This window comes from Callorhinus ursinus, unplaced genomic scaffold (genome assembly GCF_003265705.2).
Source record: "Callorhinus ursinus isolate GAN/ISIS: 27379988/994484 unplaced genomic scaffold, GSC_fseal_2.0 scaffold66, whole genome shotgun sequence".
Classification (NCBI taxonomy): Eukaryota; Metazoa; Chordata; class Mammalia; order Carnivora; family Otariidae; genus Callorhinus; species Callorhinus ursinus.
Window position 1 is genome coordinate 318,782 of NW_027397128.1, and position 25,912 is coordinate 344,693.

Genomic DNA, 25,912 nt, shown 5'->3' on the forward strand with positions numbered 1-25,912 from the left:
CGCGGGAGGTTGGTTTCGAGGTACAAAGTGGGGAACCATGATTCCAAGGGCAGATATTGGAGGATAAATGGCAGCGGGAGGGAGCCTGGCCATGGAGATCCTACACTGCTGGTGAGTGATAGCCTCCCACACTGGGGACAGGGAACAGACTCACAGACTGATAGCAGTGGGGAACAGGACTTTAGGGCAGCCTCCTGGAAAGAAACTGGAGTGGCGGGGCTGCACATGGGAACGGGGGATGGCTGGAAGTTTAAGAAGCACAAATGGCAGAGATGTGCCCTGACCTGGAGGCAAGGACTGGGAGCACTGTGGAGAGGCGCACAATCCAGGATACTGCAGTTTATAGCAGCACAGACAGAAAAGGAGATAGTGTAGCCTGGAGAGCTCAATGGAGAACAGACTGTAATCTCTCTGCTCTGAGGCAGAGAGTTGGAAACGGTCTCTTCTGCTCTGAATCTCAGAAGAGACACAGAAGGCTGCCAGGGAAAGCCTCCAGAGAACAAAAGCCCCCAAAAAACAGTTTCCACTGAGCCTATCCCCCACCACAGGGGGCAGGGCAACTCTGCCCAAACAGGGTTGCCTGAGTAACAGTGCAACAGGCCCCTCCCCCAGAAGACAGGCTGGGAGAACAAGAGGCCAGCAACCCTAAGGTCCCTAGAAAACAGGTGCATCTTGCTTGGGTTCTGGTCAATAATTTGGATTCTATACATTCCCTCAATCACCCATCAACAGAATGACTAGGAGGAGGAACCCCCAAAATAGGAAAGACTCAGAGATTATGACTTATGCCGCAGATTTACAAGTGGATGCAGATATAGCCAAGATGTCGGAGATGGAATTCAGGCTAGCAATTGTGAAGACAATAGCTAGAATGGAGAAATTAATTAATGGCAACATAGAGTCTCTAAGGGCAGAAATGAAAGCTGAATTGGCAGAACTTAAAAATGCTATCAGTGAGATCCAATTTAATCTAGATAATCTAACAGCTAGGGTAAGTGAGGCAGAAGAATGAATAAGCGACCTGGAAGACAATTTAATAGATAAAAAGGGAGAAGAGGAGGGCAGGGAAAAACACCTCAGAATCCATGAAAATAGAATCAGAGAAATAAGTGACACCATGAAGCATTCCAATGTCAGAATAATTGGAATCCTGAAAGGAGTGGAGAGAGAGAGAGGACTAGAAGATGTATTTGAAAAAAACATAGCCGAGAACTTCCCTAATTTGGGGAATAAAACAAACATTTGTATCCTAGAGGCAGAGAGGACTCCTCCCAAGATCAAGGAAAACAGGCCAACACCCCGGAATGTAATAGTAAAACTCTCAAATCTTAGAACCAAGGAAACCATCTTAAGGGCAGTTAGGGAGAAGAGATTGCTTACGTACAGAGGGAGGAACATCAGAATAACATCAGACCTATCCACAGAGACCTGGCAAGCCAGAAAGGCCTGGCAAGACATATTCAGGGTACTAAATGAGAAGAACATGCAGCCAAGAATACTTTATCCAGCAAGGCTGTCATTTAGAATGGATGGAGGGATGCAGAGCTTCCACAACAGGCAGAAACTGAAAGAATATGTGACCACTAAGCCGGCCCTGCAAGAAATAGTAAGGGGGGTTCTATAAAAGGAGAAAGACCCCAAGAGTGATATACAACAGAAATTTACAGGGATAATCTACAAAAAGAATGTCTTCACAGGCAACATGATGACACTTAATTCATATCTTTCAATAATCACTCTCATCATGAATGGCCTAAATGCTCCCATAAAATGGCACAGGGTTGCAGACTGGATAAAAGAGACAGGACACACCCATATGCTGTCTACAAGAGACTCATTTTGAACGTGAAGATACATCCAGACTGATAGTGAAAGGATGGAGATCCATCTTCCATGCCAGCAGACCTCAAAAGAAAGCTGGGGTAGCAATTCTTATATCAGACAAATTAGATTTTATTTTTTTTATTTTTTTAAAGATTTTATTTATTTATTTGAAAGAGAGAGACACAGTGAGAGAGGAATCACAAGGAGGGGGAGTGGGAGAAGGAGAAGCAGGCTTCCCGTGGAGCCAGGAGCCCGATGCGGGCCTCGATCCCAGGACCCTGGGATCATGACCTGAGCCGAAGGCAGACGCTTAATGACTGAGCCACCCAGGCGCCCCAGACAAATTAGATTTTAAACTAAAGTCTGTAGTTAGAGACACAGAAGGACACTACAACATTCTCAAAGGGTCTATCCGACAAGAAGATCTAATAATTGTAAATATCCATGCCCCCAACATGGGAGCAGCCATCTACATAAGCCAACTGTTAACCAAAATAAAGAGTCATATTGATAACAATACGTTAATTGTAGAACACCTCAATACTCCACTCTCAGGAATAGACAGATCATCTAAGCAGAAAATCAAAAGAAACAAGAGTTTTGAATGATACACTGGACCAGATGGACCTCACAGATATATACAGAACGATCCACCCTAAAACAACAGAATACACATTCTTCTCGAGTGCACATGGAACTTTCTCCAGAATAGACCACATACTGGGTCAAAAATCAGGTCTCAACCGACACCAAAAGATTGAGATTATTCCCTCCATAGTCTCAGACCACAATGCTTTAAAACTGGAACTCAATCACAAGAAAAATTTTCACAGAAATTCAAACACTTGGAAGCTAAAGACCATTCTGCTCAAGAATGTTTGGGTAAACCAGGAAATCAAAGAAGAACTTAAACAATTCATGGAAGTCAATGAGAACGAAAACACATTGGTCCAAAACCTATGGGATTCTGCAAAGGCAGTCCTAAGAGGGAAATTCATAGCCATCCAAGCCTCACTCAAAAAAAAAAAAAATAGAAAAATCCCGAATTCACCAACTAACTCTACACCTTAAGGAACTAGAGAAAAAGCAACAAATGATGCCTAAGCCACACATTAGAAGAGAAATAATTAAAATTAGAGCAGAGATCAATGAATTAGAAACCAGAAACGCAGTAGATCAAATCAAAGAAACTAGAAGTTGGTTCTTTGAAAGAATTATTAAGATCGATAAACCACTGGCCAGACTTATCCAAAAGAAAAGAGAAAGGACCAAACTAAAAAAATTATGAATGAAAGGAGAGAGATCTAGACTAACACCAAGAAATAGAAACAATTGTTAGAAATTATTATCAACAACTATATGCCAATAAACTGAGCAATCTGGATGAAATGGAGGCCCTCTTGGAAACCTATAATCTGCCAAGACTGAAACAGGAAGAAATTGACAACCTGAATAGGCCAATAACCAGGAACGAGATTGAAGCAGTGATCAAAAACCTCCCAAAAAACAAGAGTCCAGGGCCTGATGGATTCCCTGTGGAATTCTACCAAACATTCAAAGAAGAAATAATACCTACTCTACTGAAGCTGTTTCCAAAAATAGAAACAGAAGGAAAGCTTCCAGACTCATTCTATGAGTCCAGCATTACCTTAATCCCCAAACCAGCAAAGACCCCATCATAAAGGAGAATTTCAGACTGATATCCCTGATGAATATGGATTCCAAAATCCTCAACAAAATCCTAGCTAATAGGATCCAACAATACATTAAAAGGATCATCCACCACGACCAAGTGGGTTTTATCCCCAGGATGCAAGTGTGGCTCAACATTTGCAAATCAATCAATGTGATAGAGCACTTTAATAAGAGGAGGGAGAAGAACTATATGATCCTCTCAATTGATGCAGAAAAAGCATTTGACAAAATACAACATCCTTTCCTGATTAAAACTCTTCAGAGTATAGGGATAGAGGGAATATTCCTCAAGTTCATAAAATCCATCTATGAAAAACGCATAGCGAATATCATCCTCAATGGGGAAAAGCTGAGAGCCTTTTCCTTAAGATCAGGAACACGTCAAGAATGACCACTCTCACCACTATCATTCAACATAGTACTAGAAGTCCTAGCAACAGCAATCAGACAACAAAAAGAAATAAAATTATTCAAATGGGCAAAGAAGAAGTCAAACTCTCTCTTTTCACAGATGACATGATACTTTACGTGGAAAAGCCAAAAGACTCCACCCCCAAATTTCTAGAACTCATACAGCAATTCAGTAATGTGGCAGGATACAAAATCAATGCACAGAAATCAGTTGCTTTCTTATACACTAACAACACAACTGTAGAAAGAGAAATTAGAGAAATGATTCCATTTACAATAGCACCAAAAACCATAAGATACCTCAGAATAAACCTAACCAAAGAGGTAAAGGATCTATACTCTAGGAACTACAGAACACTCATGAAATAAATTGAAGAAGACAGAAAAAGATGGAAAAACATTCCATGCTCATGGATCAGAAGAATAAACATTGTTAAAATGTCTATGCTACCTAGAGCAATCTATACCTTCAGTGCCATCCTGATGAAAATTCCAATGACATTTTTTTCAAAGTGCTGGAACAATCCTAAAATTTGTATGGAATCAGAAAAGACCCCGAATCACCAAGGCAATGTTGAAAAAGAAAAACAAAGTTGGGGGCATCACGTTGCCTGATTTCAAGCTATATTACAAAGCTGTGATCACCAAGACAGCATGGTACTGGCACAAAAACAGACATATAGACCAATGGAACAGAATAGAAAACCCAGATATGGACCTTCAACTCTATGGTCAAATAATCTTTGACAAAACAGGAAAAAAACATGCAATGGAAAAAAGACAGTCTCTTCAATAGATGGTGCTGGGAAAATTGGACAGCCACACGCAAAAGAATGAAACTCGACCATTCTCTAACACCATACAGAAAGATAATCTCAAAATGGATGAAAGACCTCAATGTGAGGCAGGAAGCCATCAAAATCCTAGAGGAGAACATAGGCAGTAACCTCTTTGACATCACCCACAGCAACTTCTTTCAAGGTACATCTCCAAAAGCTAGTGAAACAAAAGCAAAAATGAACTTTTGGGACTTCAGCAAGATAAAAATCTCCTGCACAGCAAAGGAAACAGTCAACAAAACAAAGAGGCAACCCACAGAATGGGAGAAGATATTTGCAAATGACACTACAGATAAAGGGCTGGTATCCAAGATCTGTAAAGAATTTCTCAAACTCAACACCCAAAAAACAAATAATCAAGTCAAAAAATAGGCAGAAGATATGAAAAGACACTTCTCTGAAGAAGACATACAAATGGCCATCAGACACATGCAAAAATGTTCATCATCATTAGCCATCAGGGAAATTCAAATCAGAACCACACTGAGATACCACCTTACACCAGTTAGAATGGCAAAAATGGACAGGGCAAGAATCAACAATGTTGGCGAGGTTGTGGAGAAAGGGGAACCCTCTTACACTTTTGGTGGGAATGCACGTTGGTACAGCCGCTTTGGAAAACAGTGTGGAGGTTCCTCAAAAATTTAAAAATAGAGCTACCCTATGACACAGCAATTGCACTACTGCATATTTACCCCAAAGACACAGATGTAGTGAAAAGAAGGGCCATATGCACTCCAATGTTCATAGCAACAATGTCTGCAATAGCCAAAATGTGGAAAGAGCCAAGATGCCCTTCAACAGATGAATGGATAAAGAAGATGTGGTCCATATATACAATGGAGTATTACTCAGCCTTCAGAATGGATGAATACCCAACTTTTACATCAACATGGATGGAACTGGAGGAGATTATGTTAAGTGAAATAAGTCAAGCAGAGAAAGTCAATTATCATATGGTTTCAGTTATTTGTGGAACATAAGGAATAGCATGGAGGACATTAGGTGCAGGAAGGGGATAAGAAGGGGGGGAAATCGGAGGGAGAGATGAACCATGAGAGACTATGGATTCTAAGAAACAAACAGGGTTTTAGAGGGGGGGGAAGAGGGGATTTGTTAGCCCGGTGATGGGTATTAAGGAGGGCACATACTGCAGGAAGCACTGCGTGTTATACAAAAACAATGGTTCGTGGATCACCACATCAAAAACTAATGATTTTTTGTATAGTGACTAACATAACATAATAAAATTTTAAAAAATAAAATAAATAAAACAACAATTATAATGATACTAGCTGGGCTTGAAAAAAGAATGGAAGACACTAAAGAATCCTACTGCAGAGATAAAAGAACTAAAACTACATCAGGGTAACATTAAAAATGCTATAACTGCGATGCAATCACAAATGTACACCAAAACAATGAGGATGGATGAAGTAGAGGAATGAATCAGTGAAAGTGAAGACAAAATTATGGAAAATAATGAAGCTGAAAGGAAGAAGGAAAGAAAGGTAATAAATCACAAAGGTAGACATAAGGAACTCAGTGACATATTAAAACATAACGTTCGTACTATAAAAGTCCCAGAAGATGAAGAAGGAGAAAAAGTTGCAGAAGGTTTATTTGAGAAAATCGCAGCTGAAAGCTCCCCTATTCTGGGGAAGGACACACACATCAAAATTCAAGAAACACAAATAACTCCCATTAAATTCAACAAAAACCAACCATTGCAAAAACATATCAGAGTCAAATTAACAAAATATACAGCAAAGGAAAAAATCCTGAAAGCAGAAAGGAGGAAAAAGTCCTTAACCTACAAGGGAAGAAAGGTCAGATTCACAGCAATCTGTCCACAAAACTTGGCAGGGCAGAAGAAATTGCCATGATCTATTCAACATGCTATATAGGAAAAATATGCAGCCAAGAATTCTTTATCCAGCAAAGCTATCATTCAGAATACAGGAGAGAGAAAGAGCATCCCAGACAAACAAAAACTAAAGGAGTTTGTGACCATTAAAAAGCCTTGCAAGAACTTATAAGGGGGACTCTTTGAGTGGAGAAAAGAAATACCAAAAGCAACAAAGACTAGAAAGGACTGGAGAACATCACTGGAAACACCAACTTTATAGGTAATACAATGGCACTAAATTCATATATTTCAATAGTCACTCTGAAAGTAAATGGACTAAATGCTCCAATCAAAAGACATAGGGTATCAGAATGGATTAAAAAAAAAAGATCCATCTATATGCTACATACAAGAGACTCATTTTAGAACTAAAGACACCTACAGATTGAAAGTGAGGGGCTAGAGAATGATCTATCATGCTAATGGAGTCAAAAGAAAGCTGGAGTTCCCATACTTACATCAGACAAACTAGATTTTAAAACAAAGACTGGAACAAGAGATGAAAAAGGACATTATATCATAGTTAAAGCTCTATCCATTAAGAAGATCTAATAATTGTAAATATTTATGCACCCCACATGGGAGCTCCCAAATATATAAAACAGTTAATAACAAATGAGGGAACTAATTGATAATATATTGTACAATGATAGTAGAGCCTTTAACACCTGACTTACATAAGTGGACAGATCATCTAAACAGAAAATCAATAAGGAAACAACGGCTTTGAATGGCACACTGGAACAGATGAATTTAGCAGATATATTCAGAACATTCCATTCTAAAACAGCAGAATACACATTCTTCTCAAGTGCATGTGGAACACTGTCTAGAATAGATCACATATTAGCCCACAAAACAAGCTTCAACAAATTCAAAAAATCGAAGTCATACTATGCATCTTTTCTGATCAAAACTCTATGAAACTAGAAGTCAACCACAAGACAAAATCTGGAAAGACCACAAATACATGGAGGTTAAAGAACATCCTACAAAAAAAAAAAAAAAAGAATGGGTAAACCAGGAAATTACAGAAGAAATTTTAAAAAATACATGGAAGCAAATGAAAATGCAAACACGACAGTCCAAAACCCTTGGGATGCAGCAAAGGCAGTCAGTCTGAAGAGGAAAGTATATTGCAATACAAGCCTACCTCAATAAGCAAGAAAAGTCTCAAATACACAACATAATATTACACCTAAAGGAGCTAAAAAAGGAACAATAAATAAAGCCTAAAGCCAGCAGAAAGGGGAAATAAAGATTAGAGCAGAAATAAATAATATAGAAACAACAACAACAACAACAACAAAAACACAGTAGAACAGATCAATGAAATGAAGAGCTGGTTCTTTGAAAGAATTAATAAAATTGATTAACCCCTAGCCAGACATACCAAAAAAAGAAAAGAGAGAGAGAGAGAGAGAGAGAAAGGACCCAAATACATAAAATCACGAATGAAACCGGAGAGGTCACAACCAACACCACAGAAGTACAAAAATTATAAGAGAATACTATGAAAAATTATATGCCAACAACCTGGTAAATCTGCAAGAAATGGATGAGTTCCTAGAAATGTACCAACTATCAAAACTGAAACAGGAAGAAATAGAAATTCAAACATACCAATTACCAGCAAAGAAATTGAGACAGTAATCAAAAATCTCCCAGAGGGGGGCAAGATGGTGGCTGAGTAGCAGACCTCATTTCATCAGGTCCCTCGAATTTAGCTGGATATCAATCAAACCATTCTGAACACACACAAATTCAACCTGAGATATAAAAAGATTTATCTGGATCTCCACAAGCAGAAAAACTACTACTTTTTGCAAGGCAGGAGGTGCAAAACCTTTAATCTTCAGGGGAAATATCCAAAGATAATATCCATAACCCGGCAGCGGGAAAGTGATATAACATCCGAGCAAAAAAAATCGGGACCCTTGGAAATCTATTCTAGGGAGAGGCACCCCCTACTGAAAAGGGCACAGGGGATAAATAGGGTAGAAATCTAGGTGGATCATTGTGGTCTCAGGATTCCAGGTGATTCAGAAAGAACAGGGGAGCCTGAACTGATAGAGTGCCCACAAAGTGGAGGGGGGAGACTGGTTAGGGTCAGCGAGCCCAGAAGGGACTTCAACTCTGGGCACCATCAACCACGAGCAGAGCCAATAGGGAGACAGCCATCTGCCTGACCACCCTGGAAAGGACTAGAAGGTGCAGGCTGTCTAAGATCCTGGGGGAAATACAGAACGGCTTATGCCCACGACAGGAACAGCTCTCAGGGCAGTGTGGCCAACGAAGAGATGCTGGGGCAGCACCCAGCAGGACCTAGGAGCTGTGGAAGAGGAGACACATGTGTGAGCCCACGGCCGCTGGTAGTTGTGGAATCACAAGGCACAGAGACGCTTGTTGGTCCCCATAACTCCCCTGGGAGAGGTGCAGTGGGCACGATTTGCATGGGTCTGTGGAGTCTGGTACACGCAGAAGTGGAGACAGATTGACTTGGAGGATTTGTTGGGGAGGGGGTACCATGACATTGCGACTGACTTTGGGCCAGAGATTCCTGCACTGCCATGTTTCCTCTGACCCACTAAAGAGAAGTGGAAAGATGCCAGGGAACAAAAGCCACCAGCCAACCAGCTCACATTAAGCCCATCCCCCTGACAAGGGGTGGGGCAACTTCATCCAGGCAAAGACCAAGAAGCTGAGCAGCAGGCCCCTCCCCCAGAAGACAGACTGCAAGAACAGGTGAATGATAAACTTATTACCCAAGGACTGTAAAACTCCAGCACCAGGGGAAAATAATACAGGGAGCTCCAGTTCCCTCATGACTTGCTTATACTTCAGGCTAAAATTTTACATTCCTTTTTTAGTTTATTTTCTTATTCTTTTTTTTAACCCTGTTCCTGTTTCAAATAGATTATTTCCCAACCTATGTTTTTAAGTCACTTCTTCAGTTTTATTTTTTTCACATATATATTTTACAGATTTATGCCCCATACTAGCCCTTTTTTCACTCTATTCAATTTTATCTTGATATATATCTAAGTTCTGATTTCTTTGCAATTTTGGGGTCTTCTAGCACAGAGACCAAAAATCAAGCAGGAGCAGGCAGATAATCCTGCTGTGTCCAGCCTGAGAGATTATAATATCTCTCCCACCCCTCCTTTTCTTTTTTTTTTTCCTGTTCTTTTTTCTTTCTTTTTCATTGCTTTGGATCATCTTGGATTTGGTGGCATATCTGTGATACCATTTGACCAATTCGAATTTTTTCTAAGGTGCATTTTGCTTGGGTAGTGGTTGATATTTTGGACTCTGTACATTCCCTCAACCATCTCTCAACAGAATGACTAGGAGGAGGAACTCCCAACAAAGAAAAGAACCAGAGACAATGCCCTCTGCTACAGATCTAATGGATGTGGATATAAGTAAGATGTCAGAGACAGACTTCAGGGTAGCAATCATGAACTAAATAGCTAGCCTTGAAAAAAGCATTATTGACAATATAGAATCTCTAGGGCAGAAACAAAATCTAATCAGACTGAACTTAAAAATGCTATGAATGAAGTGCAGTCTAAACTGGATACTTTTTTAAATTTTATTTTATTATGTTATGTTAATCACTATACATTACATCATTAGTTTTTGATGTAGTGTTCCATGATTCATTGTTTGCATATAACACCCACTGCTCCATTCAATACCTGCCCTCTTTAATACCCATCACCAGGCTAACTGGATACTCTTAACAGCTAGGGTAAATGAGGCAGAAGAATGAATTAATGCCTTGAAGATAAGCAGATAGAAAGGAAGGAAGCTGAGTAAGATAGGGATAGGCAGCTAGTAGTACATGAGGACAGACTTAGATCAATGATGTCATGAAACATTCCAATGTCAGAATTATTGGAATCCCTGAGGAGGTGGAGAGAGAAAGAGGACTAGAAGGTATATTTGAGCAAATCATAGCTGAGAACTTCCCTAGTCTGGAGAAAGAAACAAGCATTCGTGTCCAAGAAACAGAGGCGACCACTCCCAAAATCAATAAAAATAGATCAACACCCTAACATATAATACTGTAACTTACAAATCTTAAAGCCAAGAAAGCTATCCTGAGAGCAGCTAGGCAAAGAGATTTCTTACATAGGGAGTGAGGAACATCAGAATAACATCAGACTCATCTACAGAGACCTGGCAAGCCAGAAAAGACAGGCAAGACATATTCAGGGTACTAAATGAGAAGAACATGCAGCCAAGAATACTTTATTCAGCAAGGCTGTCATTCAGAACAGACAGAGAGATAAAGAGCTTCCAGGACCAGCAGAAACTGAAAGAATATGTGACCACCAAGCCAGCCCTGCAAGAAAAATTAAAAGGGGATTCTAAAAAAGAAGAAAGACCCCAAGAATAATATAGATGAGGAATTAACAGAGACAATCTATAGAAACAGGGACTTTACAGGAAATAAGACGGCACTAAATTCATATCTTTCAATAATTACTCTCAATGTGGATGGGCTGAATGTTCCCATCAAATTGCACAGGCTTTAAGATTGGATAAAAAAGCTGGACCCATTCATATGCTGCCTACAAGAGACTCATTTTGAACCTAAAGACACCTCCAGATGAAAAGTGAGGGGATGGAGAACCAATTATCATGCCAACGGACCTCAAAAGAAAGCCAAGGTAGCAATTCTCATATCAGACAAATTATATTTTAAACCAAAGACTGTAGTAAGAGATGTAGAGGAACACAGTATCATACTTAAAGGGTCTATCCAACAAGAAAATCTAACCACTGTAAATATCTATGCCCCCAACATGGGAGCAGCCAACTACATTACCCAACTATTAACCAAAATAAAGAATCATATTTATAACAATACACTAATAATAGGAGACGTCAACACTCCACTGTCAGCAATGGACAGATCACCTAAGCAGAAGATCAACAAAGAAACAAGAGCTTTGAAGGACACCTTGGACTAGATGTTCTTTGTAGATATATAAAGAACATTCCTTCCTAAAAGAACAGAATACTCATACTTCTTGAGTGTACACAGAACTTTCTCCAGAATAAATCACATACTGGGTCACAAATCAGGTCTGAACCAATACCAAAAGATTGAGATTATTCCCTGCATATTTTCAGACCACATTGCATTGAAACAGGAACTCAACCACAAAGAAAAATTTGAAAGGAACGCAAACACGTGGAGGTTAAAAAGCATCCTGCTAAAGAATGAATGGGTCAACCAGGAAATTAAAGAACTTAAACAAATCATACAAACCAGTGAAAATGAAAACGCATCGGTCCAAAACCTATGGGATACTGCAAAGGTGGCCCTTAGAGGGACATAACATAGCCATCCAAGCCTCTCTCAAAAAGTTAGAAAAATCAAATGCACAAGCTAACCTTACAGCTAAAGGATCTAGAGAAAGAACAGCAAATAAAGCCTAGACCAAGCAGGAGATGAGAAATAATAAAGATTACAGCAGAAATCAATGAAATAGAAACTAGAAGAACAATAGAACAGATCAATGAAACTAGAAGATGTTGCTTTGAAAGAATTAAAGTCGATAAACCTCTGGCCAGAATTATCCAAAAGAAAAGAGAAAGGACCCAAATTAATAAAATCATGAATGAAAGTGGAGAAATCACGACCAATACCAAGGAAATAGAGACAATTATTAGAACTTACCACCACCAGCTATATGCCAACAAACTAGGCCATCTGGAAGAAATGGATGCATTCTTGGAAACTTATCAACTACCAAGCCTGAAACAGGAAGAAATAGACAATCTGAACAGACCAATAACCAGCAAGGAAATTGAAACAGTAATCAAAAACCTCCCAAAAATCGAGAGTCCAGGGCCAGATGGCTTCCCAGGGGAATTCTACCAAACATTTAAAGAAGAAATCATACCTATTCTACTGAAGCTGTTCCAAAAAATAGAAATGGAAAGAAAACTTCTGAACTCGTTTTATGAGGCCAGCATTACCCTGATCCCCAAACCAGACAAAGACCCCATCAAAAAGGAGAATTTCAGACCAATATCCCTGATGAATATGGATGCCAAAATTCTCACCAAGATCCTAGCCAATAGGATCCAACAGTACATTAAAAGGATTATTCACCACAACCAGGTGGGGTTTATTCCTTGGATGCAAGGGTGGTTCAACATTCACAAATCAATCAGTGTGATAGGTCACATTAACAAAAGAAAAGACAAGAACCATATGATCCTCTCAATTGATGCAGAAATAGCATTTGACAAAATACAGAATCCTTTCCTGATTAAAACTCTTCAAAATATAGGGATAGAGGGAACATACCTCAATATCATAAAAGCCATCTATGAAAAGCCCACAGCAAATATCATTTTCAATGGGGAAAAATTGAGACCTTTTCCCTTAAGGTCAGGAACATGAGAGGGATGCCCACTCTCAGCATTATTGTTCAACATAGTACTAGATGTCCTAGCCTCAGTAATCAGACAACAAAAAGAAATAAAAGGCATTCAAATTGGCAAAGAAGTCAAACTCTCACTCTTCACAGATGACATGATACTTTATGTTGAAAACACATAAGACTCCACCCCAAAATTGCTAGAACTCACACAGGAATTCAGCAATGAGGCAGAATACAAAATCAATGCACAGAAATCAGTTGCATTTCTATACACTAACAATGTAACTGAGGAAAGAGAAATTAAGGAATCACTCCCACTTACAATTGCACCAGAAACCATAAGATACCTAAGAATAACAGTAATCAAAGAGGTAATAGATCTGTAGTGCAGAAACAACAAGCACTTATGAAAGAAATTGAGAAAGACACAAAAAAATGGAAAAACATCTCATGCTCATGGATTGGAAGAATAAATATTGTTAAAATGTCTATGCTACCCAGAACAATTTATAAATTCAGTGCAATCCCTATCAAAATACCATCGACATTTTCCACAGAGCTAGAACAAATAACACTAATATTTGTATAGAACCAGGAAAGACCCCAAATAGAGAAAGAATCCAAAGTTTTCTTGGTTGAAAAAGAAAACAGAAGCTGGGGACATCACAATGCCAGACTTCAAGCTATATTACAAAACTGTAATCATCAAGACAGTATGGTACTGGCACAAAAACAGACACATTGATCAATGGAGCAGAAGAGAGGGCCCAGAAAGGGACCCTCAAATCTGTGGTCAACTAATCTTGACAAAACAGGAAAGAATACCCAATGAAAAAAATCTCTTCAATAAATGGTGCTGGAAAAATTGGACAGCCACATGTAGAAGAATGAAACTGGACCATTTTCTTACACCATACAGAAAAATAAACTCAAAATGGGTAAAAGACCTAAATGTGAGACAGGTACTCATCAAAATTCTAGAGGAGTACACTGGTAGTAACCTCTTCGACTTTGTCCACAGCAACTTCTTGCTAGACAAATCACCAATGGTAAGGGGGAATAAATGAACTACTGGGACTTCATGAAGATAAAAAGCTTCTGCATAGCAAAGGTAACAGTCAACAGAACTAAAAGGCAATCTACGAAATGGGAGAAGATATTTTCAAATGACATATCAGATAAAGGGCTATTATCCAAGATCTATAAAGAACTTATCAAATTCAACACCCAAAAAACAAAGAATCCCAATAAGAAATGGGCAGAAGACTTGAATAGACACTTTTCCAAAGAAGACATCCAGATGGCTAACAGACACATGACAAGATGCTGATCATCACTTGTCATCAGGGAAATACAAATCAAAACCACAATGAGATACCACCTCATACCTGTCAGAATGGCTAAAATTAACAACACAAGAAACAACAGGTGTTGGGGAGGATGCAGAGAAACTGGAATCATCTTGCACTGTTGGTGCAATTGGAAACTAGTGCAGTCACTCTGGAGAACACTATGGAGTTTCCTCAAAAACTAATGATGTACTATATGTTGACTAATTGAATTTAAATTAAAAAAAAAACCTCAAAATAGAACTACCCAGCAATTGCACTACCAGGTATTTACCCAAAGGATAAAAAAAAATACAGATTTGATGGGGTACATGGACCCCAATGTTTATAACAGCATTGTCAGCAATAGCCAAACTGTAGAGAGATCAAATATCCTTCAAATAATGAATGGATAACAAAGATATATATATAATGGAATATTACACAGCCATCAAAAAGAATGAAATCTTGCCATTTGCAATATCATTGATGGAGTTAGAGTGTATTATGCTAAGTGAAATAAGTCAGTCAGTGAAAGACAAATATCATATGATTTCACTCATATGTGGAATTTAAAAACCAAAACAGATGACCATATGGGAAGGGGGAAAAACAAACAAACTGACAGGGAAATAAACTGTAAGAGTCTCTTAATGACAGGGAACAAAATGAGGGTTGATGGAGGGTGGTGGGTGGGGGATGGGCTAGATGGATAATGGGTATTGAATAGCACACTTGTGATGAGCACTGGCTATTGTATGTAAGTGATGAATCACTGAATTCTACTCCTGAAATCAATATTGTGCTGTATATTAACTAAAATGTAATAACAATTGAAAATAAAAGAAAATACATATAATTAAATGTGAAGAATTGTTTATAGTAAGGTAAGGGGGTGTACTAAATGGAGATTCTACCTATTCAGTGCTCCCTACTGCCACCTACAGCATCCTGAATGAGATCATATCTAAAAGGTAAGTGAAGGTCTTTAAGGGCCATGAGGTATTTGTATATTTTTTCATGAGTTATTTGTATATTGTCAGGAGATGAGTCCTGGTTCCCACCTCTCTAATAAAGAGTGGCCAAAAGTGTTCTCCTACAACTGGTTGCCACTCCATTGTGAGATGCCAAGTGTTTCCATGTAACAGTTCCTATTTCTAGGAGGTTCTGAGGCTCAGTGATGCCCCCACCATCCTTAGCAGCTTCTCAGAAAGGAAAGTAAGTGGCACCCAGCCCTGAAGTCTCAACTTCCACCATCCACACACCACGCCCAGTTTACAAAGTACAATACTCTTCACTTAAGCAGGAATAGCAATTCTTCAGACCCTGACAACCTGCCCTTACAGGCTCATTTTATGACATATAATGCCCTTTTATTCCCATTATATGGTTTACACCTCATAACAACCCAAGAAGCCTTTCAAGGGGTGAGGGGTAATCATTCCCATTTAACAGAAGATGAACACTTTGCTTCTCAGAGGGAAAACAACTTACCCTAGCTCTCACAGCTTCCTGGGAGAATGAAAAGAACAAAGGATTAAGAGTCACAAGACCAAGTTCTGGGAAAAGTGTTTTAAAATATGTAAAGTTCTATACATTTGGAATTTTAAGAAACTGTAATGCCAGGGCCATGCCTAGAACCCAAATTCCCTGTCCTCCAGATCAGAACTCTTGCTGCACTGATGACAGAGAAGGAAACAGCAAATAGGGACAAAGAGAAAATTATCCCTCCAAGAATAACTGCAAATTACATTTAAATAGAACTTCACAACTTCCTAAGTATTGCAGCTTTTTATAGCATTTCAACCTCATGGCAACCTTCTGAGAGAAGTACAGCAGGAAATAAGAATTTAAAATTTTAACTATCCACACACATTCTTATTCCTCTTTCCTGCTGTATTTTTTCTCATTAACACTTAGTACTAACATAATATGTACTATTTAATCATTTGCTTAACATGTATCTTCCCTATGGAAATCTATTCCATGAGGACAGGATTTTTGTTTGTTTTGTTCACCATTCAGTGCCTAGAACAGTGCCTGGTACATAGCATATCCTCAATAAATGTTATTGAGTAAGTGAATGAATAAATGTGTATGTAGTGTGTATGGGTGTGTGTGTGTGTGTGTGTGTAGAAAGAGAGAGACAGAGACAAGGAGAGAGAGAGAGAATGAAAGAGAGAGAATGGCCTATTTTGCACATGAGCAAACTAATATCCAGAGGAGTTAATTTTTCCCAGGAAGGACTTCTGAACTTTCCCATTTCACCATTTCAGCCTATTCCCCCCCACCTTCAGGGACATCTTACCTGGGCAAAGGGAACATTTATTACAAATACCTTTTTTGGGCCAGCTCCAGGCATGGTGGCTACAGGTAGCCTGGGGTTTACTTGTCATCAGCACACTCTTCCATTCCACAAATATTCAGAGTGTCTGCTATGTACACAAAAGTTACTCTGTCAGGCCTCACTGCCCTTTACACACCCCAAAACTCATAAACACTCAAAAGGTTTCCCTGAGTTTTCACCATTCCTGGACTATATAGTGTTGAGGGAGAAAGGAGAAAAAGTTATTTGAATTCTCAGCATGTGACCTGAGAGTCCCACAGAATTGTGTCTACCTCATAGGATGTTTGGAAGGATTAAATTAGATACACACGCAAAACATTTAGAAAAGTGCCTGGCACAAAATAAATGCTGGCCTGGTAAATATTAGCTATTTTTCTCAAGCCTTATTGCATTCATGATCTTATTAATGGTACCCCTCATCTCTGGAATGAAGGAGGCCAGTCAAACATCCACTTGTGGCAAGTGGGGAGAGTAATGTTTGAGGAGTTACAATAAAGTTACAGACCTACTTCTCATCCTGGCTCCGTTCAAAGGTAGGTATGTGGAGAAGATATTTCATCTCTCCCAGGTTTAGTTTCCCCAACTTTAAAGTACAAACACTGTTGTGAGACTTAAATGAATTCATATGTGTGAAAATGCTTTGAAAATGCAAAACACCAAACAAATGTGAGAGATTATTATTGTATTAAAATAATAAAGGCTATCATTAATTGAGCCCTTGCTATGTGAAAGACACTGTATCAAGTGCTTTACATAGATTAAATCATTTCATCCTAACAATAGTATCAATAACCAGGTACTACTATTTTTCAAGTTTCATAGGTAAGGTATGATGGGTTATTTTATGTATCAACTTGAGTGGACCACGATGCCTAGATATTTGGTCAAACATTATTCTGAATATTTCTGTGAAGGTATTTTCGATGAAATTAACACTTAAATCAGTGGACTTTGAATAAAACAAATAATAATCCATAATGTGAGTGGGCTAATCTAATCAGTTGGCAGTTTTAATAGAACAAAGATCGACCCCCCCTGAGCAAGAAGGAATTCTGCCAGCAGACTGCCTTTGGACTCAGACTACAACTCTTCATTTTGCTGGCCTACCCTGCAGGTTTTGGACTTGTACCTCTATATTCACATGAACAAATTCCTTAAAATCTCTCTCCCTCTCCCCCTGTAGACACACACATGCACACACACACCCTGTTGCCACTGTTTTCTCTGGAGAGCCCTGACTAATATAAAAGGAAACTTAGAATGGTTAAATCCCTTGCCCACAATTACACAGCTAGTCAGTGGCAGAGCCAGAAGCTTAATGATCATCTTCCTCATTTCCTCCCTGTCCTACACCTCTTTCAATCAATCCAGCAGCAATTACCATTGATTGTATCTCCAAAAATGATGTTAAATTTTCCCTTCTCTCCCCAACCTCACTGACTTCATTTCTGCAGCAGTCCCTTCATTGGGCTTGTCATCTCCACTTTCGTCCTCCTCAATCCACTCTCTTTAGAGTTTATAAAAGTCAATTTCTCAGATTAATAAGTAAACCCCATCATTCCACTGCTTCAAATGCTTCCTATTGTACTTAGAATAAATAGTGTCCAGCACTGTCACATACACTGAGCATATCAACTCACTTAATCTTCATAATAATGCTATGGGTAGTAGCATTATTAGCCCCATTTTTGAGAGGGCATAACTGAGGCACAGAAAGTTTAGGTAACATGCTCATGGTCACAAAACTAAGAAGTAGCAGAGTCAGAATTTGAACCTGGGCAGTCTAGTTCCAGAATATGTGCTATTAACCATGGAACCATACTACCTTTGAGGATAGCTGATGCACACCCTCCCTGGGCCTACAAGCTCCTTGGGCCTACAAGGCCCTGTGTGAGCTGGTCCCTGCCTGACTGTCTACCATTCTATCATGCCATTTGTCTCTCTCTCCCTATGCTGCAGTCATGCAGGCCTTCTTTCTATCCCTCAAGCATAGCAGACTATTTCAACCTCAAGGATTTTGTACATGCTATTCCTGCTGCCTCCCCCAAACTCCCCACAAACCTCATTGTCTCTTTTCTTTATTACAATCCAAAGTTATTAAGATCTTTCCCTAAATCTCTACACAGTTGACTCAATGTCACTTTCCTGAGTATGCTAAGCAGACCCTTTGACAAAATGTTTCCTCATGACAATAGGGCTTCTTAGACCTAGCTGAATGTATTTCCCTCCACTCCCTGGTTTCCATTACTGAACAGCTTAATCACTTGCAGAACTAGTCTTGTTCAAACACACACATATACACACCAAAAACAGCATGATGAGAAAACTTCTCAAAGCAATGGGCTCCTAAGGTGTTCCTCTCATCATGTCATGTGTTTGGGATCTTTCTCAGTCTCTCCTCAAGCAGAGAATTCAGGAAACCTCAGGCTTGGGTAGGAGGATTTGTTCCTTGTGAATGAAATTCTTATTGCATCTCTTAGCACTCAGCAAAATGTTAGGTCTGGTCTTCTGAGGTCTGAATTCAGGGCAGAAGAAAAGATTGTATTCTGCCCACCCAAGTGTATACACCTCTGTCTTGTCAGAAATACTAATTACTCCTTATATGGGTAGAGAATAGCAGAGTTCACACAGCCCTTTCCTGTCTATTCACTCATCTGATTCTCATAGCATACTCAGAAGATAAGTGAGGATATGTGATGGTTAATTTTATGTATCAACTTGACTGGGCCACAGGGTACCCAGACATTTGATCAAACATTATCCTGGGTATTTCTAGATGAGATTAACATTTGAATCCATAGACAGAGCAAAGCAGAGTGTCCTCTCCAATGTGGATGGGTCCCGTCCAATTAATTGAATACCTAAATAAAACAAAAATGCTAAGAGGGAAGGCCTCCTGCCTGAGAGGTTGGACTAGGACATTGTGTGTGTGTGTGTGTGTGTGTGTGTGTGTGTGTGTGTGTGTGTACTACCTCTAGCTATCAATGCAACCTCTCCCCTTTTCTTACCCTCTGCATCTGTGCCATGAAAGGAGCCCCCCACCACTTAGTCTTATGTCATTGCCCTTTCTAACAAGGCAAAACTTTTGAGCATGGCATTCAAGGATTCAAGGTCTTTCTTGATGTGGCCCCAGTTCACCTTGCCATGATTACTGGATCCAGCCACCCCAGAGCACCCATATCGTATTTCCAGAACATACAATCCCTTTCATGCCTCAATTATTTGTCTAATGTTGTTCCCTCTGTTGGGAACATTTTTTGGTTCACCTACCATGCCTACTCTCCACACCAGGCCAACTCCATCATCCAAAAGGCTTGACAGCACAGCTTAAATACTTCTATTCTAGGAAGCCTGCCCAATCCTCAACCATATTCTTGCTCTTCTGTACTCACATCACCATCTTGTACCTTCTATAGTATTTCACCCAGGCTTACTTATGTCTACCCTACTGAATTATAAGCTCCTGAAGGCATAAACCACATCTTGTCTTGACTATCCCACACCTCAGCCTGAGATATTTCCCTGGAAAGAGTAGCTGCTTGATAAACATCCATTTTCTTAAATGGCCTGTTAAAATCCATTGCAGCATTGTTTATCATGGCAAATGACTGGAGAGGAACTAATTGACCATAAATAAAAGACACAATAGAATTCTATGTAGCCATACAAAAAGAGGCATGTAATGGTATGGAATAATCTTCAAGAATAGTGTTAATTGAAAAAAAGGCAAACACAGAACTGTTAAATATGCTAAATGTATGAAGAAAAGAAAGTGTGTGTGTGTGTGTGTGTGTGTGTGTGTGTGTGTGTGTGTGTATAAGTAAATGCTCAAAAAGGCGTAAGATATATCTATGCAAACACCTAAGAAACTTATGACTGTGGCTGTCTCTAGACTGTGTGACTGAGCATCAGAGGCAGAAAAAAAAACTTATGAAGACTTAATTTTTACCTCAATCCCTTCTCTGCTCTTTGAATTTTGTACCATGTGCATATATTACCTATTCAGGATAAATAAATTTTGTCATGCATCTATTACATGGGGAAGGGAACATATTGAGTTGTTATTAAGTATTGACATCAATTTCTTTTTCAGATTAGCTAGAAAGGACCCTGAGGAATGTAATATGATTAGTTGGCAATTGCAAACAAATGAAGCTATGGTTCTGAGCCAAATGGGATGGGCTCTGGCTCTGAAGGGAATATAAAAATAAAAACAATAAATATTTATATGGCTTTTACTCTCCTCCAGGCATTGTTTAAAGTACCTTACATGCATTCACTCATTTAATCCTCACAACAACACTATCAAATGGGTATATACTACTATTTTCCCAACTTTATTTATTTTTTTAAAGATTTTATTTATTTATTTGACAGAGAGATACACAGCAAGAGAGGGAACACAAGCAGGGGGAGAGGGAGAAGCAGGCTTCCCGGTGAGCAGGGAGCCAGCCTGATATGGGGCTCAATACCAGGGTCCTGGGATCATGACCTGAGCCGAAGGCAGACACTTAATGACTGAGCCACCCAGGTGCCCCTATTTTCCCAACTTTAAAAATGAGGACCTTGAGGGGTTAAGTAGGCTGCCCAAGACCACACAATTAGTGGCCAGAACAAGTATTTGAATGCAGGCAATCTGGTTCTAAGGTCTGTGCTCCTAAACATTATACGATGTTGCTAATACCAAGATGGAGTGATGAAAGCTAGAGAACTCTGCCTGCTGTATCACCAGCACCTAGCAGTTTATAAATATAATCAATAAATACATAGGATAAATGCATGAATGGATGGATGGATCAAATAAATTGATGTGAGCATGGGTGAGTAAATAAGTGAGGGGATGAGGGATGGATAGAGGGATGGGGGTGAATGGGTTGTAGCTGGGTGGGTGGGTTGTGGAGAGTAAGGTTTTTTAAATCAGATCTTGATTTGAAATCTGATGCTGCCCTTTATTTAGCCCTGAGCAAGGTACTTAAACTCTCTATCCCTGTTTCTAAGCCAGACTAGGCTATGAACTCTCAAAGGGCAGGGACATTTTTCTGTTTCATTCCCTGCTTTATCCCCAATGACTAGAAGAGTACCTATCACACGGTAGGTGCTCAGCAAATATTTGTTACATGAACTTATAAACTAACAAATGTGGACATTAAAACCCATTTTGTAGGGGCTAATATGAGGATTGACTGAGATTACATTTAGTATAACTGGCATATAACAGGTGAGCTTCCCTTCCCTTGCCCCCTACTAATGAAGATTGCAGAGGCACACTTAACTGGGAATTGAGATATGTGGATTCTTTTCCCAGTTACTGAGTAGCTGTGTGGTCTTGGGTCAAGCACTTTCCCTCTCTGAGACCCAGTTTTCACAATCTATAAAATGAGTGGTATTCAACATTTTGTGTAACAGGTGGAGGGGGGGATGCAGGGCAAGCAAAACTCTTTTCCAAAACCTTAAGCAACAATCCAACATGTAAAGAAAAAACCCAGGTGCTCTTCACAGATCAAAGATGGGAGACCTGAATTTCTGGCTGCCCCTGCCCACCTCCTCTCCTTGAGGCACTGCCACGGTAATTCTAGGGCATTCAGGTAGGGGTCTGCAAACCTTTTCTGTAATGGGTCAAATAGTGAACGTTGTAGGATTTGCAGGCCATATGGTCTCTGTCACAACTGCTCAACTCCGTCTTTGTATCATAAAGGCAAAATGGGCATGGCCGTGTTTCCATAAAACTTAATTTTTGGACACTGAGATTTGAATTTCATATAAATTTTCATATAATTTCATGTATGTGTCACAAGATATTATTCTTTTTTTCAATCTTTTTCCAGCTATTTAAAAATATAAAAACCATTCTTAGCCTGTAGGCTGGATTTGACTGGCAGACTGTAGTTTGCTGACCCCTGATCTAAGGAGTTGGACTAAATTATTCCCAATGTCCATCAACTTGGACATTATAGCTGAGGCAGCCCAGAAGGAACATGAGCATTATAAAGAATAAAGCCTGAAACTATACTTGCCATGAAATTCTGGAAAGGAGATAAGAGTGGACTTGATCTGCTCTAAGTTAGGAGAACACCTCAAAAAAGAAGACTCAGGTTTTGTTCCCATCCCTCATTTCCCCAGGCTGAAACAGATTTTGAAATACTTAGTAGTTCATCTATTGTCAGAACTTCATCTGTCACTAATACCTCTCAATCCTCTGAGCTCCATATGTAGATTATCAACTGCCTATTGGATATGCCCCATACGAGGCTGTCCAAACATCTCAGACTCAGCATGGCTCAGACTGTATTTGTCATCTCCTCTCTCCACCTCCTCCCTAAACACTGTTCCTCATTTTGCATTCCCCATTTCTGTGAGGGATATCACCATTCATTTGGTCTCAAAAGAAGACTCTGTCACTGAGAGGAAGTAAAGGAAGACTAGGGTATGTCAGGTCTTGATTGATCTTTCACCAGATTAATGACGGTATTTTAACTATGGCCACGTCAATCAGGCTATGGCTCATAGTCCAAAGTCAAATTCAAGTCCTGAGATTCTCTGTTTTTACACTGGCAGACATACATGTGAATTAACTGTGACAATGACTGTAGGTTGTCTTCCCACAGCCCATTCTCCCCTTCTTCTTTTGTATCAGAAAACTTGCAGCTGATTGTTGGCTGTGCACATTGCCACCCAGTTTACATGACTACTTTCCCAAGTTTCCCTTGCAACTGAAAGCGCTCTTGTAACTCAGTTCTTTTTTTATTTTATTTTATTTTATTTATTTGACACAGAGAGAGAGATAGCGAGAGAGGGAACACAAGCAGGGGGAGTGGGAGAGGGAGAAGCAGGCTTCCCGCTGAGCAGGGAGCCCGATGCGGGGCTCGATCCCAGGACCACAGGATCATGACCCAAGCCGAAGGCAGACGCTTAACGACTGAGCCACCCAGGAGCCCCTTGTAACTCAGTTCTGAGCAATGAGGTATAAGTGGAAATATTAAATTAAAAAGGATAGTCAAGTTCTTTTCTTCTTAACTTTCCTGTTTCTTAGAATGTGGATGTTAAACAGATGTTCTGGAGCTTCCACACCAATCTTGGACCATTAAGCAACCTCAACAATGAAAACTAAATGCTGGGATGGTGGAACAGAGAAGTTCTTAAAGCTTCATGAAGCTGCCATATTGGCCCTGATATGCTTATCTCCTGACTTCCTTTGTGTGAAATAAAACCTGTGTGTTTTAAGCCAGTGTAGATAGATCTCTGTAATTCATAGTAGAATCAAGCCAACTATTAAACTTACTAATTGGCCATTTTATCTTACCTATTCAGAGATGTCCACCAACTCCAACATTGTGGCTTTTATAAAGGTCACATGAAATCTGGCATGGAATTTAGTCTATGATTTCATATTCTTTTCCAAAGCAGTGGCATATCAAGGGAGGGACAATAGAAGTGGGCAACCCTTTGTGCAGGCAATGAAGGGGTGCACTATCCCCAAAACTGCTAGAACTCATGCAGGAATTCAGTAAAGTGGCAGGATATAAAATCAATGCACAGAAATCAGTGGCATTCCTATACACCAACAACAAGACAAAAGAAAGAGAAATTAAGGAGTCAATCCCATTTACAATTGCACCCCAAACCATAAGATACCTAGGAATAAATCTAACCAAAAAGGCAAAGAATCTGTACTCAGAAAACTATAAAATACTCATGAAATAAATTGAGGAAGACACAAAGAAATGGAAAAACGTTCCATGCTCATGGATTGGAAGAACAAATATTGTGAAGATGTCAATGCTACCTAGAGCAAGCTACATATTTAATGCAATCCCTATCAAAATACCATCCACTTTTTTCAAAGAAATGGAACAAATAATCCTAAAATATGTATGGAACCAGACAGGACCCCGAATAGCCAGAGGAATGTTAAAAAAGAAAAGCAAAGCTGGTGGGATCACAATTCCAGACTTCAAGCTCTGTTACAAAGCTGTAATCACCAAGACTGGTACTGGCACAAAAACAGACACATAGATCAATGCAACAGAATAGAGGGCCCAGAAATGGACCCTCAACTCTATGGTCAACTAATCTTCGACAAAGCAGGAAAGAATGTCCAATGGAAAAAAGACAGTCTCTTCAACAAATGGTGTTGGGAAAATTGGACCACCACATGCAGAAGAATGAAACTGGACCATTTCCTTACACCACACAGAAAAATAGACTCAAAATGTTTGAAAGACCTAAATATGAGACAGGAGTCCATCAACATCCTAAAGGAGAACACAGGCAGCAACCTCTTCAACCTCACCTGCAGCAACTTCTTCTTAGAAACATTGCCAAAGGCAAGGGAAGCAAGGGCAAAAATGAACTATTGGGACTTCATCAGGATAAAAAGCTTTTGCACAGCAAAAGAAATAGTCCACAAAACCAAAAGACAACCGACAGAATGGGAGAAGATATTTGCAAATGACATATCAGATAAAAGGCTAGTATCCAAAATCTATAAAGAACTTATCAAACTCAACACCCAAAGAACAAATGATCCAATCAAGAAATGGGTAGAAGACATGCACAGACATTTTTCCAAAGAAGACATCCAAATGGCCAACAGACACATGAAAAAGTGCTCAACATCGCTCGGCATCAGGGAAATCCAAATCAAAACCTCAATGAGATACCACCTCACGCCAGTCAGAGTGGCTAAAATTAACAAGTCAGGAAATGACAGATGTTGGCGGGGATGTGGAGAAAGGGGAACCCTCCCACACTGCTGGTGGGAATGCAAGCTGGTGCAGCCACTCTGGAAAACAGTATGGAGGTTCCTCAAACAGTTGAAAATAGAGCTACCCTATGACCCAGCAATTGCACTACTGGGTATCTACCCCAAAAATACAAGTGTAGGGGTCCAAAGGGGTACATGCACCCCGATGTTTATAGCAGCAATGTCCACAATAGTCAAACTATGGAAAGAGCCAAGATGTCCATCAACAGATGAATGGATAAAGAAGAGGTGGTATATATATACAATGGAATATTTTGCAGCCATCAAAAGGAATGAAATCTTGCCATTTGCAATGACGTGGATGGAACTGGAGGGTATTATGCTGAGTGAAATAAGTCAGAGAAAGACATGTATCATATGATCTCACTGATATGAGGAATTCTTAATC

The 25,912-nt window shown here is 39.6% G+C and overlaps 1 protein-coding gene across 4 annotated transcripts in view; it reads right to left on the reverse strand.

Moving 5' to 3' along the window:
* ARHGEF9 (Cdc42 guanine nucleotide exchange factor 9) overlaps positions 1 to 25,912 on the reverse strand; it is a 233,675-nt gene that overhangs the window by 202,544 nt on the left and 5,219 nt on the right. Inside the window, exon 1 of one of the 4 annotated variants that reach the window (XM_073885849.1) lies at positions 12,374 to 12,391. The exons of 2 other annotated variants lie outside the window; for them this stretch is intronic. The gene's annotated coding sequence lies outside the window, so the exon portion shown is untranslated. Of the gene's footprint in view, positions 1 to 12,373; positions 12,392 to 25,912 lie in introns of those variants that run through there. One more of the 4 variants, XM_073885853.1, reaches the window with a different exon arrangement.